This window comes from Schistocerca nitens, chromosome 1, assembly GCF_023898315.1.
Source record: "Schistocerca nitens isolate TAMUIC-IGC-003100 chromosome 1, iqSchNite1.1, whole genome shotgun sequence".
Lineage (NCBI taxonomy): Eukaryota > Metazoa > Arthropoda > Insecta > Orthoptera > Acrididae > Schistocerca > Schistocerca nitens.
In genome coordinates, this window is record NC_064614.1 from 692,862,984 (window position 1) to 692,879,400 (window position 16,417).

A 16,417-nucleotide genomic window follows, 5' to 3' on the forward strand; every position below is an offset into this window, starting at 1 on the left:
CCTATTTTAAAGAGAGCTACCTTGGAAAAAAAGCACTACTGGAAATACAAAGGAATCTATATGATAATTTGAAGCTGACTCTTCCCAAATAAAAATTCAATTTATCAGGAATATAGTTTTCAATGTGTCAGGTACATTTTTCTGCTAGCCATTTCCTGACCTTCAAAGCTGTTTATTCCATCTTTGCTCTGCTGACTCACTCTGGAACCCTCTGGGATTACCTGTAGATCAGTTTTGGCAAATTTTCAAAAAATGGTTCAAATGGCTCTGAGCACTATGGGACTTAACAGCTATGGTCATCAGTCCCCTAGAACTTAGAACTACTTAAACCTAACTAACCTAAGGACAGCACACAACACCCAGCCATCACGAGGCAGAGAAAATCCCTGACCCCGCCGGGAATCTAACCCGGGAACCCGGGCGTGGGAAGCGAGAACGCTACCGCACGACCACGAGATGCGGGCGGCAAATTTTCATTAATCATCCTGTATATTTCATATCATCAATTCTGATAATATTCAAAGGACTTACCACTCAACTTGAAAATGTCAACAAGTGTCTGCCATATATCACCACTTCTTTTCCTCTTTTTCTCACCTCCATAACTGATCAAAGAAACTGCATTTCAGATGCATGGACTGTACTTTTATCCTTGCTAGTGAGGATCCGTACTTCAGCTTCATATAAACCAAAAGGTAGCTTACCTGCCCGATTGTCAGGTATTTCTGTCAGTGCCAAGTTAATTATATAAGTCTTCTTTTCCATTCTTGTATGATTTCATCAATGTATCAGTTAAATAAAATTGATCATTGATAATCATTCAAGTTTCTCATTTGAGACAAACCATGGACATACTTATTGTCATTAACACTTGTCATGAAAAATTCTGCCACTACTATAATGATAGGTATTTCGGACATAGAATAAAAAGGCCTTTAGTACATTCACTGAAGCATTATTTATAAAATTGTTTGAAAAGGTAAAATGTTTGTTTAAATTGTGCACAAATACTGTTTGTTAAAGTAACAAGCAAGTGCAAAATAGCATAAATGAAGACAGAAAAGTGAAGTAAAGTACTTAAAATAGTGTAGGAAACACTTATGACAGCTGATCGCTACACTAATACAGTACAGCAAATCACTCTGGAATACATTCAAGCCTTCATGCTTGAAACCAAAGTAGAGAATGAGGCAGCACACTTTTATAAATGTGCATCACTTTCATCTCATTATCAGATAAAATAAAGGAAGAGGACAATATGATTTTTTTTTTTTTTTTTTTTTTTTTTTTTTTTTTTTTTTTTTTTTTTGCTCATTCACTTCACTCCCGTGTCCAGTTGGTATTTCCAGAATGTAGCAACTCTGATGGCCTTGTTATATGCTTCAATCACGTCCTATGTTGTGTAAGGTTGTTCCAGTAAAGGGCATATGAGCAAATGGCCCAGATCTTGTGTTAATCTGTATTCGATGGACACATCTCCACTAGCTGGAAGGAAGACCCATTTTTCATGTTGGTCTTGCAATGGTGACACAAGTCCTAAGACGAATGAATGATCTCCAAACAGGTGCAGACTGTTTCTTGGGGCTAGTTCTTCCTTTACAGGAACATCCTTTAGCAACTTACTATTCCGTCTGGTGATCCTGTTAGACTACGGTGGTCCCTCAAATGGCTGAGACCTTGCAATGAGGATCTTTCAAGATATCAATCAACAAACTACAGCTTGATGATCATGCAGTGGATGATGGGGATCACTGATCTGCCTTGCCCCTCCACATCATCAGTGATGGCCCTTCTAACAGTGGGGATGAGCAATTCCAACAGTCAGGTAAAATTTGTCAACTGGAGTTACTTCATACATCCCAACAAGATTTGGACAGGCTCATTCACTGCAGTGTCAACCTACTTGGTGTAAGCAAACGAACTCTGCACAGGAGAGGTGTACTGTGCGGGTGACAAGCACAAACAATAGCAGAAGTTCTCAGGAAACGAGGACTATAATTCGTTAATCATAAGAAAAACCTGATGTAAACAAACACAAACGCGATGATTGGCCAGAAGCCGTAGCACATGTACACTGGTGGTGTTACGATCTTGGAAGTAGGTCCTATTTATGCATTAGATATCTTATTACTAAGTTATGTTAAATGAAACTTAAAGATATTCAAATGTATTAACAGCCATCAATGTGTTTTGTAATCATGCTTTAGCTATGTAGTGTTTATTTAAAAAATCGTGTGTAGCTGCAGCCTCTGCAGTGTTGTGCTCTGATTGTCGCGCTGTTAATGTGCAATATGAAAATGGCTGTAGCTGCTTTCTGTTCTGTAGTGAAAAGCGCGTGAAACACGGTTAAAAAGTGTTGAGAAATAGGCTGTTCTTAACATTTTTCATAAATTTACAGAAATAATTGGCTCTGAAGTTTTTCCAGTGTGTATACATTGCAGTTGACAAACAAGAACGACATTTAACTGTTGTGCAGTCGGTAGCAAAACTGAATGTGGAATAAAAGCGGATATTTGTGTGTTGGTTCAAATCCCTCCTGTAACATTTTTTTTTCCTTGTTCAATTTGAAACACCTACATCTTGTAATTATAAAACTCATCATCATTTTTTATGAATAATGCAGGTCTTCTTGTTTCTAATTACATATGGGATGTGAAATTCCTGTTGCCATTTCAAATAAAAATTCTTAATTATTGATGTTTTATGAAAGACTGTTCATAAAATTTTTAAATTAAGAAAAACATAACAATTTAATTTTTAAAGTAAAAATGAAAAATCGCACCCTCTTTATTTGGACTATATCCATCGTTCTATACCACAGAGGTAGATAAATATCGTTGAAACATGAAAAACAATCATTTTCACAGCACCAATCACATCATACAAATGCTGCATTTTTTCATCTGCTACTGTACTATTACAATATGAACACAACAGCGATGATCTGTAGCCAAGCTGCAGGATTTGGTCCGAGAAGTAACAAGACAGTGAAGCTGCCAGACGTACTGGAACTAATGCACACACTTTTTCATGCGTCATTGCCGAACGCTGGCGGGTATAGAACGGCTCGTTGTCAAAGTAGCAGATGACACTTCCAGAATTGAAATGTATTTCTCGGATTCGGATAATGAAGGAGCTAAAAGATTACTAAACGACTGACTGCAAGTAATACCTTCAGTGGCTTCAATATTTAACTATGTGGTGAAATCCTTCAATACTCTCTTACATTACACACAGCTTCTGTAGAAAAAACACCCTGTGGTTAAGTCAGGAATTTTCATCATTCTTGTTTTAATTACAATAGTAAGTTAGCTGAAAACTATAATGTGTTGCAGTTTTTGTCTAGTAATCTAAGGAGCATATTGTGGGAGATTTGCAGTGTATTATTTCATTCTGCTTAAAACTTAAAAAGACATTTGAAACTGTATTGCTCCTCTGCTGGTCTCTCTTTGTGTGTGAACTGCAGCTGGCCACGTCACTGCAGACTAGCTGTACCAGCTGACCGGCCAGTGCTGTCCAAGTTAAATATGCTGGTTAAGCTGTTGTCCCATATTATAGCTAAGTCAATGTGCACATAATGCACAGCACAAAACGTATCCTTATTATCGTACTTGACAGTACTCTAGACAGCTGGTCTGCAGTATCGCGTCAAACGGAAATCCAATGAGGTACCAGCAAACACGTAAGAATATATAGTGCAATGTTTACATCAGGTTTATTCTTATGATGAATGGATTATATAGCTTTACAGGTGGTTGTTGTAAACTTGCTCAAAATATTGTTACTTGCACAGACCCTCAACCTGGTGTAATGGCAATGTTTCTTGAAGGACAGTATATAATCAGCAGTAAGACCCCGATAGACAGGTGTTGGGCAATGTTGAAGTCCTTTACCTTGCCATGTGGTGTCCAATTCACACTTGCTTCTCTATTCCGTAAGTGAAATGCACACACCTAAGTCTTCCTAGAATTTGGACTTAGATGATAAACAAACTGAAGGCCAAGCATATCCAAAGATGAAGGTAAAATTTCTTATACCTCTTCCCTTGGGCAATCACTGCTGTATCACCTGCATAGATGAATGTCTGCAGTGTTCCATAATGAGCTGAGCACTGATGTAAATATTAAAAAGCGCAGGACTGCCTTGAGGTAGGCCATTCTTTTCTTCGCACTATCAGTTCGTACCCTGAATAAAGACACGGAATCTTCTATTCTGCAATACACACTCTATGAAGGAAATTAGATGGTAATTACTGGTGAGCTGGTAAATTTTCTTCAGCAACTTTCTCTGGTTGGTAGTGTCATAGATAGCTGTTAAGTCGACAAAGGTAACTCTGTACTTACCCTATTCAAAACCATCCTCAGTGTATAGAATGGGGAGCAATATCTAACACAATTTTCCAGGTCAAAAATCAGCTTGTTGAGAAATGAACATCCCTTTTATTGTGCTGTTAATTTGGTTAAGAATAAGACATTTGAAAACCTTGAGACACTATGATACTGGATGAAAGCTTGGATCCTTACCAGGCTTGTGCAATGTAACCCCTCGAGCTTTCTGTCAAAGCCTGGGAATGTAAAACTTAGCTATGCACTCATCCATCAACTTAAACAGCCACTGCATTGTGGTCCAGCCAAACTTTTTGATCTATTCTACTCTGACATCATCAATGCCAGGAGCTTTATTCAGTTTCCAAGTGGAGATGGCAGATTCTAGTTTATTCAAGAAGGGCTCTCGGAGGAGACTGTTCTCACACCCTGAAGTTCGTTCCAGTTGCTCTCATGCACTCAGATTTTTAGACTTTCCATTCATGAAGAACTGAAATGCAATCTGCTGTTACTAAGATGAAGTTTCTAAGCCCCTGCTCTTTACCCTCATTTTCTACCAGCGATCTCCGCTTATCTGTACCATTTGCTAAGGCAGTTTGCAAAAATTCCTCACCAACCAGAATAGTGTCTCAAAAAGACCTTTGTAGAGATCCATCAGTTGTTTATTGTTGCCAGTCAGTCGTGATATACAGCTTGTACTACACTCTCGTAGGGTGGTTCTTTTTGAAACACAGTGGGCATATCTGATGAACATCTCGTACACCTCAGGTTGTGGTGAGATCTTTGGAGCTTCTATATTGAGCTTGTTAGTGAACTTTATCTAATCAGACTTCTGAAAATTGAACCTCTGCTTCAAAAGCCACCTCCTCTGATGCTATGATGGCATTCACTCTACAGATCATAGATTTATGTTGGATAGATGGGTGGGCTCACCCATCATCCTCAAGCAGCTTCCAGCAACTTTGGATAACACAAAAAATGTTATCTGGATTGTAGCATTGCTTACACTGACTACTGTGAAAGGATGCTAGTAGCTTTGGATCATCAATTAGCTGTAGACATGAGTCTCTGTCCAGATTTCCAGTTTTTCATCAAATGGTATCCAAATCTGGATACCCCCCAGGATGTATTTCAGCAGTTGTAGTCACCAGGGATGAAGTTTACATCCTGTTACTTGGAGTTGGTGGGTACCTCAAACATGGAGTAGACACTGGAAGGCTTAAATGTAGCAGCAGTTAAAAAATGTGGCATGCTGAGGTACTTTTTCCACCGATTGAGAGAGAGAGAGAGAGAGAGAGAGAGAGAGAGAGAGAGAGAGAGAGAGTGGACTGGGCAGGGGATTCTTTCTTGCAATTACTGAGGTATTATAACTGGGCCCCTTACTGTCAGTGTTTTACTGATAGTTGTAGAATGAAAATTGTCACACTAAAGATACCATCTTTAAGGAAATCACTTAGACAAAACCACTGAAACTTAACTTCACAATCTTGGTATGTAAAATAATACTGAAAAGAATAGGACTATATATGAAGATGAGAAGTAGTTCCCACAAGCTCTTCTCATTAGTCGTTCAGGTCTTTTATGTCCAGTCTTCCTAAGGTTAAAAATGGAACCTGTTATAGGTTGTCTTCATGGGTAAGCTAGTAACATAGCCACAGTCAGCACAGTCAGGTAGTAAATGGTGGATATCTCTTGAACTAATAATAAAGTTAATATGCTACAGCCTGAGACTGAGAACCCAACAGCATTGTACACTACTGGCCATTAAAATTGCTACACCAAGAAGAAATGCAGATGATAAACGGATATTCATTGGACAAATATATTATACTAGAACTGACATGTGATTATATTTTCATGCAATTTGGGTGCATAGATCCTGAGGAACCAGTACTCAGAACAACCACCTCTGGCCATAACAACGGCCTTTATACGCCTGGGCATTGAGTCAAACAGAGCTTGGATGGCGAGTACAGGTACAGCTGTCCATGCAGCTTCAAGACAATACCACAGTTCATCAAGAGTAGTGACTGGTGTATTGTGACGAGTCAGTTGCTCGGCCACCATTGACCAGACTTTTCAATTGGTGAGAGATCTGGAGAAAATGTTGGCCAGAGTAGCAGTGGAACATTTTCTGTACCCAGAAAGGCTCATACAGGACCTGCAACATGCGGTCGTGCATTATCCTGCTGAAATGTAGGGTTTCGCAGGGATCGAATGAAGGGTAGAGCCACGGGTCATAACACATTTGAAATGTAACGTCCACTATTCAAAGTGCCGTCAATGTGAACAAGAGGTGACCGAGATGTGTAACCAATGGCACCCCATACCATCATGCCTGGTGATAAGCCAGTATGGCGATGACGAATACACGCTTCCAATGCGCGTTCACCGCGATGTCGCCAAACACAGATGCAACCATCATGATGATATAAACAGAACCTGGATTCATCCGAAAAAAATGACGTTTTGCCATTCAAGCACCCAGGTTCGTCGTTGAGTACACCATCGCAGGCGCTCCTGTCTGTGATGCAGTGTCAAGGGTAACCGCAGCCATGGTCTCTGAGCTGATAGTCCAAGCTGCAGCGAACGTCATCGAACTGTTCGTGCAGTTGGTTGTTGTCTTGCAAACGTCCCCATCTGTTGACTCAGGGATCGAGACGTGGCTGCACGATCAGTTACAGCCATGTGGATAAGATGCCTGTCATTTCAACTGCTAGTGATACGAGGCCATAGGGATCCATCACAGCATTCCGTATTATCCTCCTGAACCTACCGATTCCATATTCTGCTAACAGTCATTGGATCCCGACCAACGCGAGCCACAATGTCGCGATACGATAAACCGCAATCGCAATAGGCTTCAATCCGACCTTTATCAAAGTCGGAAACGTGATGGTACGCATTTCTCCTCCTTACACGAGGCATCACAACAATGTTTCACCAGGCAAAGCCAGTCAACTGCTGTTTGTGTATGAGAAATCGGTTGGAAACTTTCCTCATGTCAGCACATTGTAGGTGTCGCCACTGGCGTCAACCTTGTGTGCATGCTCTGAAAAGCTAATCATTTGCATATCACAGCATCTTCTTCCTGTCAGTTAAATTTCACATCTGTAGCACGTAATCTTCGTGGTGTAGCAATTTTAATGGCCAGTAGTGTAGTTTATCGTTCACTTCAAGGTGTTCCATATGCAGATGGTATTAATATGTGTCAACAACTTGGAAAACAATGCAGGAAAATTCAGTGCAAGACACACTGCAGAAAATTAAGAAAAATGAACCTCCATGAAACCTGATGGCATTATTAATACATACGAACTAAACCAGAGGCTAATTCCTATAGACTTCAGCTCCATCTTTCACATAATGTTATCTTCCTTCTGATCAGAAGACTTCCAAAGTTTGGAAAGGTAAGGATTTCAATTGTTAACTGTTGGACACTGCTGTTTCCCCATTACCTAAATTCTCAGTTTTATCCATTGGTATTATTTTGTTACTGGATTCTTCTGCAACACATTTCTAGGAAAAATTTACTTCAAGATGAACAAAGAATTGTGATAGTTTTAATATAGTAACAAAAGTGTGTTTTCATTCTTAAGTAGAGATATACAGTATGAAATCTTCACCGTTCATTCTATTTGTGGTAAAGTATACCATAGCAGTAATGTTTTTATTGGCCACTGCATAGAGAGATAAATAAAAAACAGAGAACAACATTTGGTAGCTGTATATCATCACCTCCATATAACAAAATAATATCAGTGACAAAGGCACAGGCCAAAAAATTATAAAGTATGAAAAAATTGCAATTCCCAAAAAACACACACAAAAAATGACATGAATTCACCACATTCCAGAAAAAATACTTTACTATCATTTGATCTGTAAAATGCCATTACGATAAACCAGACTAAGAGAAACAGAATAAGGGTCTAAGAAAAATAACACACAGAATTTCTATATTATCTTCAGAGAAGAAATGTCAACATAACGAGCACCTAGTTTCTGTATTTGATTATCAGATGGGGCTCTGGAAATAAAGAGAATTGTAAACTCTTGGTGATCCACTTTGTATGAGCAAAAATCTTAAGTACTAACATCAACATCTTTTTTAATGAACTGTTTTTACATGGAGAAAGCAAACCAAATGGTATGTGTGTTTCATTAAGACCACGGTTCAATAAAACAAAACACATTAGCTGACAAAAATACGCATTTCCTTGGAGTTGCAAGACAGATTTCAAATACCTTCACTGATTTCACAAATAAACTCAGAAAAAAGTAGGCCTCCTGAAAGAAGTGTACAAAGCAGGGAAGAGTTGTGTAAACCAAAGCTATATGTAACCACCAATAAAATGTTTGACCTACTATTTCACTATTGTTGGTTATTGGTCACTGTGTTATTTCTATTATTTTACAGATATTGTATGATTTTTCTTTTGAGAAATATATGAGTACATAGCGTACAAACCGCCAATGACTGCCACAATTTTTTTCATCTTATTGTCCACACTTTCTAACATGCAAATTATTTTTGAAGTGCCACAATGTACTAGAATAACTAAAATTATAAAATTCACCACTGTACAATGTGCTTGCGGTGAGACAGTAGCAATTCCTGAAATTCATCGGCCGTGGCCTCTGGCCTGCCAAGGAGCACCGTAGTCCTTGGATAAACCACGAAAATCCGCTGCATTATGCCACACACAACTAGACCTGGCCTGCAGGAAGATTGGTGAGACTAGATCCAACAAGCAGGGCCTGCACATTAGTGGGAAACATTGGGCTTCAAATCAGCAGGCCCAATCCATTAGAGATATCTGCATAAATGGCCTGTGGTTTTGGCTCGTCGTGGAAGTACACTTGTGTGGTCAGTTATTCACGTGTCACAGATACCATGTTGATGAAACGAGACCTTGAGGATAAGTAGCATCTCACTGTAAAGGTGATCTGAGCTGCAGACAGGCATGTAGAAAAGACAATCACACTCTCACAACTAAATTTTTGGCCATACTCTTTGTCAGAAAATTAGAGCATACACAAATTCACAAAGTCACTCATACACAACTCACACACACATGACGACTGTCTCTTGTAGCTGCACCAACAATCTCTGAGAATAAATCCAAACAAAGCACTCCTCATACCTCCCTGCCTCTAGTCGGCAGCTGCTAGGCTAAAGGCAAGAAGTGGGGCGGCACAGACTGCAAGCTGAGGGGAATGGTAGGAAGGGGAGAAGCAGTAAGAATGAAGGAGTAGGGAAGCGACACACGCACTCAGCTGTGCCCAGCCAGCGACGATGCATGACATCACAGTAAACAAACCATTTCATCTACTTAGACAAAAAAAAATATTTTTTCTAGAGTTTTTTCCTCAGATTTCCCTGACACGTTTAAAATTCCCTGATTTCCAGAACTTGTGGCAACTCTGCAAAGTGGCAACCCTACAACATATAATCAGAATCCTCAACAATAGAGAACTCAACAAAGCAATAAATGAACTTAAAAACAATAAAGCTCCAGGCGGAGATTGGATGGCAGCAGAAATGTGGAAAATAGGTGGTAAAAGCCTTGAATGCATGAGCATCACCATTTACATGTCAGTCGTGCAGTAAGCCAGCGTTACAGCCGCAACCAGGCACTACGTTCAGGATGTAGACTGTGATGAAGTGTGGTACAAGAATTGATACAGTACATGCTTGCCATAAATGTATTTATTGAGAACAAATGAGTAAAATAAACGAACACTTGAGAAAATAACTTCTGATTGCAATCTCTGGTGATCTCAGTAAATAGTGCTTGCACAGAAGTTCCACTCAAATGCTGTCCTGGAGGGTCTACACTCCTCAGTGACAAACGTGTCGACCAATACATGATCATGGAAAAACAATGGTTGCATGTTCGGAATGAAGTGAACTTTGTTTGCAATTGCAGGTCACCATGCACTTCACAGACACAATTAAATGAAAGTGAAAATTAATGGAGAGCACCAAACAAACTTCCATACGCATTAGTGTAGAGCTTGTAGTAAGCTTGTCCCACGTGGTCCACGACTCGCAGAAATGGAATGCAGAAAATGCTTCTGCACTATATGATGGCTCAGCTTGCACTGCTATTGCTTTTTGCTAACCTGCACCTGTGTGCACCACATACGCCGCCAGAATTGTGCCTATCGGTAAGTGTACGCCGGAGGATACTTGACGTAGCTAACTCGTGCAGGCCATAAGCAGCTACAGTCCATTTATGCATTTTTGGTTCATGGCTGCCACACAGATCCCACTTAGAAGATGGAGCTCAGGAGCTGTGAGAAAGCTTAGGCTTATGTGGCAGATATTTGGATTTTGGGTGCTTCATAATAACATCAGCACGAGTGCTATGGCAGCAGCCAGGTGAGCATTAATTGGGCGGTGGCATATCATGTCAGCTTGTGGGTCTGGACAAGCACACAGAGGACATTTCTTTTGTGTAGTTGGCCACTGACACTACCAACACTGCTCAGAGTTCACGGAGACATATGGTCAACGGAGCAGGTGTGTAACTCGCTCCAGACGTGACATAACGGCACAGAAGAGGCATGGAGACGACATGAAGTGTCTATTTTCATGCAAGTACAGTGTCGTGGTAACCTGAAGGCAGATTCCAAAACTGCAATGGACAAATGTGGTGGCACATAGGACAATGTCCGTAGTGACTGTAAATAGCATGGAAAACCAGTGTGGCAGTTAATCTGGCCTCAAAGCCCAACACAGTGGAGTCGTTGAGACAGAAGTCCAGGAGCTGCGACGTTTACATGGGAGGTGGTATCCATCGTTTGACTGGAAGAGATGACAGGTGGGTGACGCATTGTTATGACATGGCAAGGGCATTTGAAATGGACGTAGTAACTGGCACGCATGACATAGTGGGATAGGCGCAGAAACCTGTGGTGGGCACAGCCTGGGTGGCTGTGACGGCTGGCTGGGCAAGAATGGGAGGGGCTGAGGCACATGTGGTGGTGTGATGATAGCTGATGGAACGCATGTATCACTGGTGGCCATGGGAGTGGTCTCTGTCTCATTGGGGGTGGGAGAAGTCATTCGTTGAAACGTCTTCCAGTTTGATCAACGAAATTATTGGTGGCACAAGTGGTAAAGATTTAAGCCAGCTGGAATTGATCGACTGACACCTTGTTCAGCTTCATGTTGCACTCAATGTTGCGTGTTCTCTCAGCGTAAGTGATGATAAAATTCATATAACTTTGAATAAATTGGGTTTTCGTCAAACGCCAAAGGGTTTTCTGAATAGCTTCAGGTGCCACATGTATCTGCATGAAAGCCTTTGTGCAGTCAGTTTTGCTAAATATAACTGAATCCAGCTCCGGTACTTGATATCAGCCTGGGACTATTCATACATTTAAGGAACGTCAGTCTCTGCATCGTCGCCACAAATTGTCTTTCTTGGGGACTAAGTGCAAGGCAGAGGACCATGGACTGTTCGATGGACCAAGGGCTGTTTGATGGTTGAACAATACCTTGTTGCAGAATGGCCTCAAACTCAGGCTTTGCTACAGAGAGTCACTCAGGCGCGTGGTGACATGGACGGCACTAGCTAGGAGGGCTGGGCGTTGTCACAGTGTTGTGGACAAACAAATGTTTGATGTCCATCGGTGCACCAGGTGGGTGAATGTGCTCTAGAAATTGATCCAGTAAATCAGTGTATAGATCCAGGATGCTTTGCTGATTTACCACTGAAGAAAGCAGCTGGCTGTTGCTGTCCCACATTTTCAAATTCATTATTGAATCAATCAGCTGGTCATTGGCAATATTGGCTAGCAGTTTGTAGTGGCCAAAGAAACCCACACTCAAGATTGGCTCATTGACTTCAGAAACGGTGAATGTCCATGCAAATGTGCTGTGCAGTCCAATGTCCAAATTTTGGGGATGTGTGCCATACATTTTTCTAATTGAATTATTTGCCTCTTTGAGAGACAGTGCCTTAGCCTTCCAGAGGTCTCATAGCATACATCAGGAGAAAATAGGGTGGAACCTGGTCTGGCACGATACTTCACACTGGCAGCCCGTTCCATTACAAAAAGATGCTTGAATATTGCGACGCTGCAGGCAGATGCCAGCTGGCTTTTGTTTGTGAGCTGGGAGGCATACACTTCGTCATTTCATTGCTGAAACCGGCACGATACCAGCTGCTCTGATTTTGGCAGGGTACTGCATTAACGGCTGGTGTTGCATTCCAATTGCATGAGTGGGATTGCTGGCGGCTTGATCGGCTGCCGCTATGGTGCCTGCTGCCCTCTGTCTGAGAGTGCATCAAATGGTCAACCTATGAGCTGAGTGCTGCCACCTGTGCAGCCAAGCTGTGAAATATGTGGTGCAGGTCGTCATCCAGGCCAGGAGGTGCGGTAGGCATGTGTCGCCCTGTAGCAGAAATTGCCAGTCCTGGGATTTTGTAGGCTGCCATGAGAGCAGTACTGGGCACCACTGCCAGTGTATCATGCAGCTAATTAGCCAAGTCTGCAACAGCCTCCAGCTGCATTTCTGACTGCTTGCAATTCTGCAGCGAGGCTGCAAACCCAGACAGCGCACAATAGTGAATCTGGAACCAAATCTCACTACATGAGGCTCTGCAGATGGCTACAGTCTCACACAGTAAATTCATGAAGTTCTTACAGATATCTGGCTGGAGGAAAATATCCCTCAAGAATAGCTAAAAAGGGGAAAAAAACTAAAGGCGCATGTTGAGTAGCAAGTAACTCACAAAAGTAATTTCTGCTAACATTTGCTGACTTGTTTACATTAGAACAAAAAATTCTTCAAGTACCTTAGGCAAGATAATTTCAGCATTTTGCTTCAAGTACTAGGAGAAGTGCTTCTACTAGAGACGATTTATGAGTTGAGCAAATGGATGTTACAGTGTCATGCTACGAACCGATGCAACCACCATTACTGCTGGTTTATTATTACTATTATTGAAGAAAAATCATGACAAAAATCAATAATTAAGAGAAACAGAAACGTTTGGGTGAAGGAATTGATACATAGGTGTAAATGTTTATCAAAAAAATACTATTGAATGAATTAAAAACAAAGGACTTCGTTCAAATTAAAAACTTTACAAGAATGTCATGTGCAATTTTTCTCTGACTTTTGCGAACAGTATTTATTACTTTTATCACAAATGTAACACATTCAAAAACAGGGAAACAAAAATGCTGCAAGCTAGATCCTGAGAGACCACCTTTTAATTACTCTTCAATTACTGAAAACATTATTTATTTTACATGTAAAGTCAGCTAAAATTTAAAGACTACTCTATACTGTCATTATACTTTCCTTTCTGATGAAACACAGTAATCAGTTAATTTTTTCACACTTTTGTAGCTGACAAAGGCCAAGTATATATGTTTATGGATTCTCAAAGTGCATCTGTTTCGGTTCATCTGCCTTTGTGCCATTCTCCTTTTCAACACTGATACTGTCATAATGGTAATGAACACATGGAACTTCTGCAAGTTGAAGAAAAACCTCCAGCAACTGGCAAGTTTGGCAAGTACTAGCAACAAGATGCAAGAAACTGTTTCCACTAACTTGCAGAAACTATTTCTGCTGCAGATGAAACTTATGGAAGTCGACTTGCTGAGAGTGTTTTCACATCAAATAACTTGCCGAGGTAGCTTCTACAACTGAGTAGTGAAAGTTTACTTGCTGGCGGACACATGCCTTAATACAACTAATTAGAGAGGGGATTCATTGTTGCCTGGCACTTACAATATTCTTTAAAAAATCATACTTAAAAGCCTTGAAACACAAATGGACAATTTAAATGGCACGTATCTAGAAGGTTTTAGGAAAGGAGGATCCTGGGGAACAAATTCTTCATTTCAAGATGGTCTTACAAATCGATAGAAAGACAAGATCATTCATGACACAAACATTAACTGATACTAGCTCAAAAGTTAAATTCCTAGGTGAAACATCTGGAACTTTTGATACAAAAATGGGGTTCCAACAGGGAGGCGGACTGTCCCCCTTTACTGTTCTATCTTTTACAAGAAAAAGTAATTAGGACGTGGGAAGGTGAAGTAAGAGGAATTACCATTGGCAAACTAAAATTCATGTATGATATTTAGCTCATGCAAACGACCCAACCATCTTTTCAAATAATGGAGATAACGCAATTCATTCCCCGCAAATACCAGGAAATAGCAATAAAAGTGGACTAAAAATTTCTTATGAAAAAGCCCAACACATGGAAGGTTCTCCCCGATGGACAACCCAGGTGTACACAGTTTGGCGAAACATCTCAAATACCTAAATTTAAATACCTGGCAGAAATCATCCAACTACCTTGATTAAATTATGAAGCAAACAAAGATTCATTAAATTACCAAAAGCTTTTGGAATTACCTGGAATAGGTACAATAAAAAAATCAATATTTCCTGATGCAAAATTAAGGCATTACATCACAGTAGCCACACATGAAGTGTTATATACATCTGAGACTATAATCTTTAGAGGTAGATCACTAACTCAAGACATAGAAGAAGAAGAAGAAGAAGAAGAAGAAGAAGAAGAAAGGAAAATACTAGAGAAAAATTTTGGCCCAGTTTCTATTGAGGGAATCTGGATGGGATGGGGGTCTAATGATTTATATCAAAATTTGGAGAAAATCTGAGGCACGTCCAGGAAAAAAAGGTTGAAATGTTACAGCCACATTCTCTGAATCAATGATAACAGATGACAAAAAAGATCCTTTCCTTGCCCTCTCAATGAAAGTTAAAAAAAAAAGAAAACTGAATATTTAAAACTGAAAAAGATCTTTAGGAAATTACCATTATAAAAAAATCTACAGGACAGAGCTGCATTCAAAACTTCAGTTAACAATCATCAGTTTGAAGCTAAACCAAATGCTACATCTAAGAGAACATGGACAGCTGAATACGAAAAACCAGTGAGAAGATGAAGAGATTCTGGAAGAAGAAGAAAGCAAGCTCATCAGTGAAATAAGTTCACATGTGCTCCATAGCTGGGTATAATGACGAAGGAAAAAAAATTAAGCAGTGCACACCAGGAGAAAATTTCTCTGAAGCATAAATATTACATGATCCTATCTAACGGCATTTGTGGTGAGCTTGTGGTGCTGATAGGAGAAAATTGTGATTTAATATGTTTACAACCAAGTACAGACTCATTGTTACAAGTCTTTGTTGCAAATTCTTTGTGGCCCTGGTATGCAAAGAACCATGTCCACATGCAGATTTGATTGAAGGAAAGCAGAAAGTTGAAATCTGAGTCATATGCAGTGCTGCTGAAAAAATTTTGTGCAAACAAAGGATTGCTGCATCTCTTGGTGAAGCAGTTTTTCAAAAGATACTTTACTTTTGGCACAAAAATTAAAATGCACAGTTTTTGGATTCACATGTTTTTTCACAACATAATTTTCTCAAATGATTGTAGAGTACCTATTTGGTAAAAATATTCAACTGTTTCGCATTTTATAGTCTCACATTGCAGCTTGAAGATGAAGTGGTTACATTTTCATTATTGGTCGTATTTATCATGATATTTCGAAGTTGAATAACTCACTGCTCACTCTTCAAAGAATTTGAAGTGAATTATGAGAGCAAATTCTGATTGTTAATCGAAGGGAATCACAAACTGGCAATGTGACATTGTCGTTTTTTGAAGTGTGTTTCTCAACCATCTGCAGAAGACATTCAAATACTTCTGCTGTCATCTGCAAGGAATTTCTGAATCCCACTGCAACATCTTTGTTTAAGGAATCAAGAAAATCATGCCATTGTCTGTTCCCTTCAAACAAATAATATCTGAATATGTTAAGGCATGTCCACACTGAGTGCACTGCACTGAACACATTCAGGCTGTTGTGGGTACATAAAACTAAGTAGAATGTACACCCACAGTTGGACTGGAGCTGTGTCGCCCTGCACTGAGTTATGTTTTCAAGGATTCCTGGCATTCACCACTAGATGGCGATGGCGATCGTTTTCACTGTTGCAATGAAGTCAACAAAACATTTATAAACTATATACACTACTTCCCCATGACTGTTAAGGAAAACTTAATCAAAATTCCTAA

The 16,417-nt window shown here is 40.0% G+C and overlaps 1 protein-coding gene across 1 annotated transcript in view; it reads right to left on the reverse strand.

Annotated features, from left to right (window-relative positions):
* LOC126259433 (serine/threonine-protein kinase unc-51) overlaps positions 1 to 16,417 on the reverse strand; it is a 176,981-nt gene that overhangs the window by 63,298 nt on the left and 97,266 nt on the right. The gene's annotated exons all lie outside the window — the stretch shown is intronic.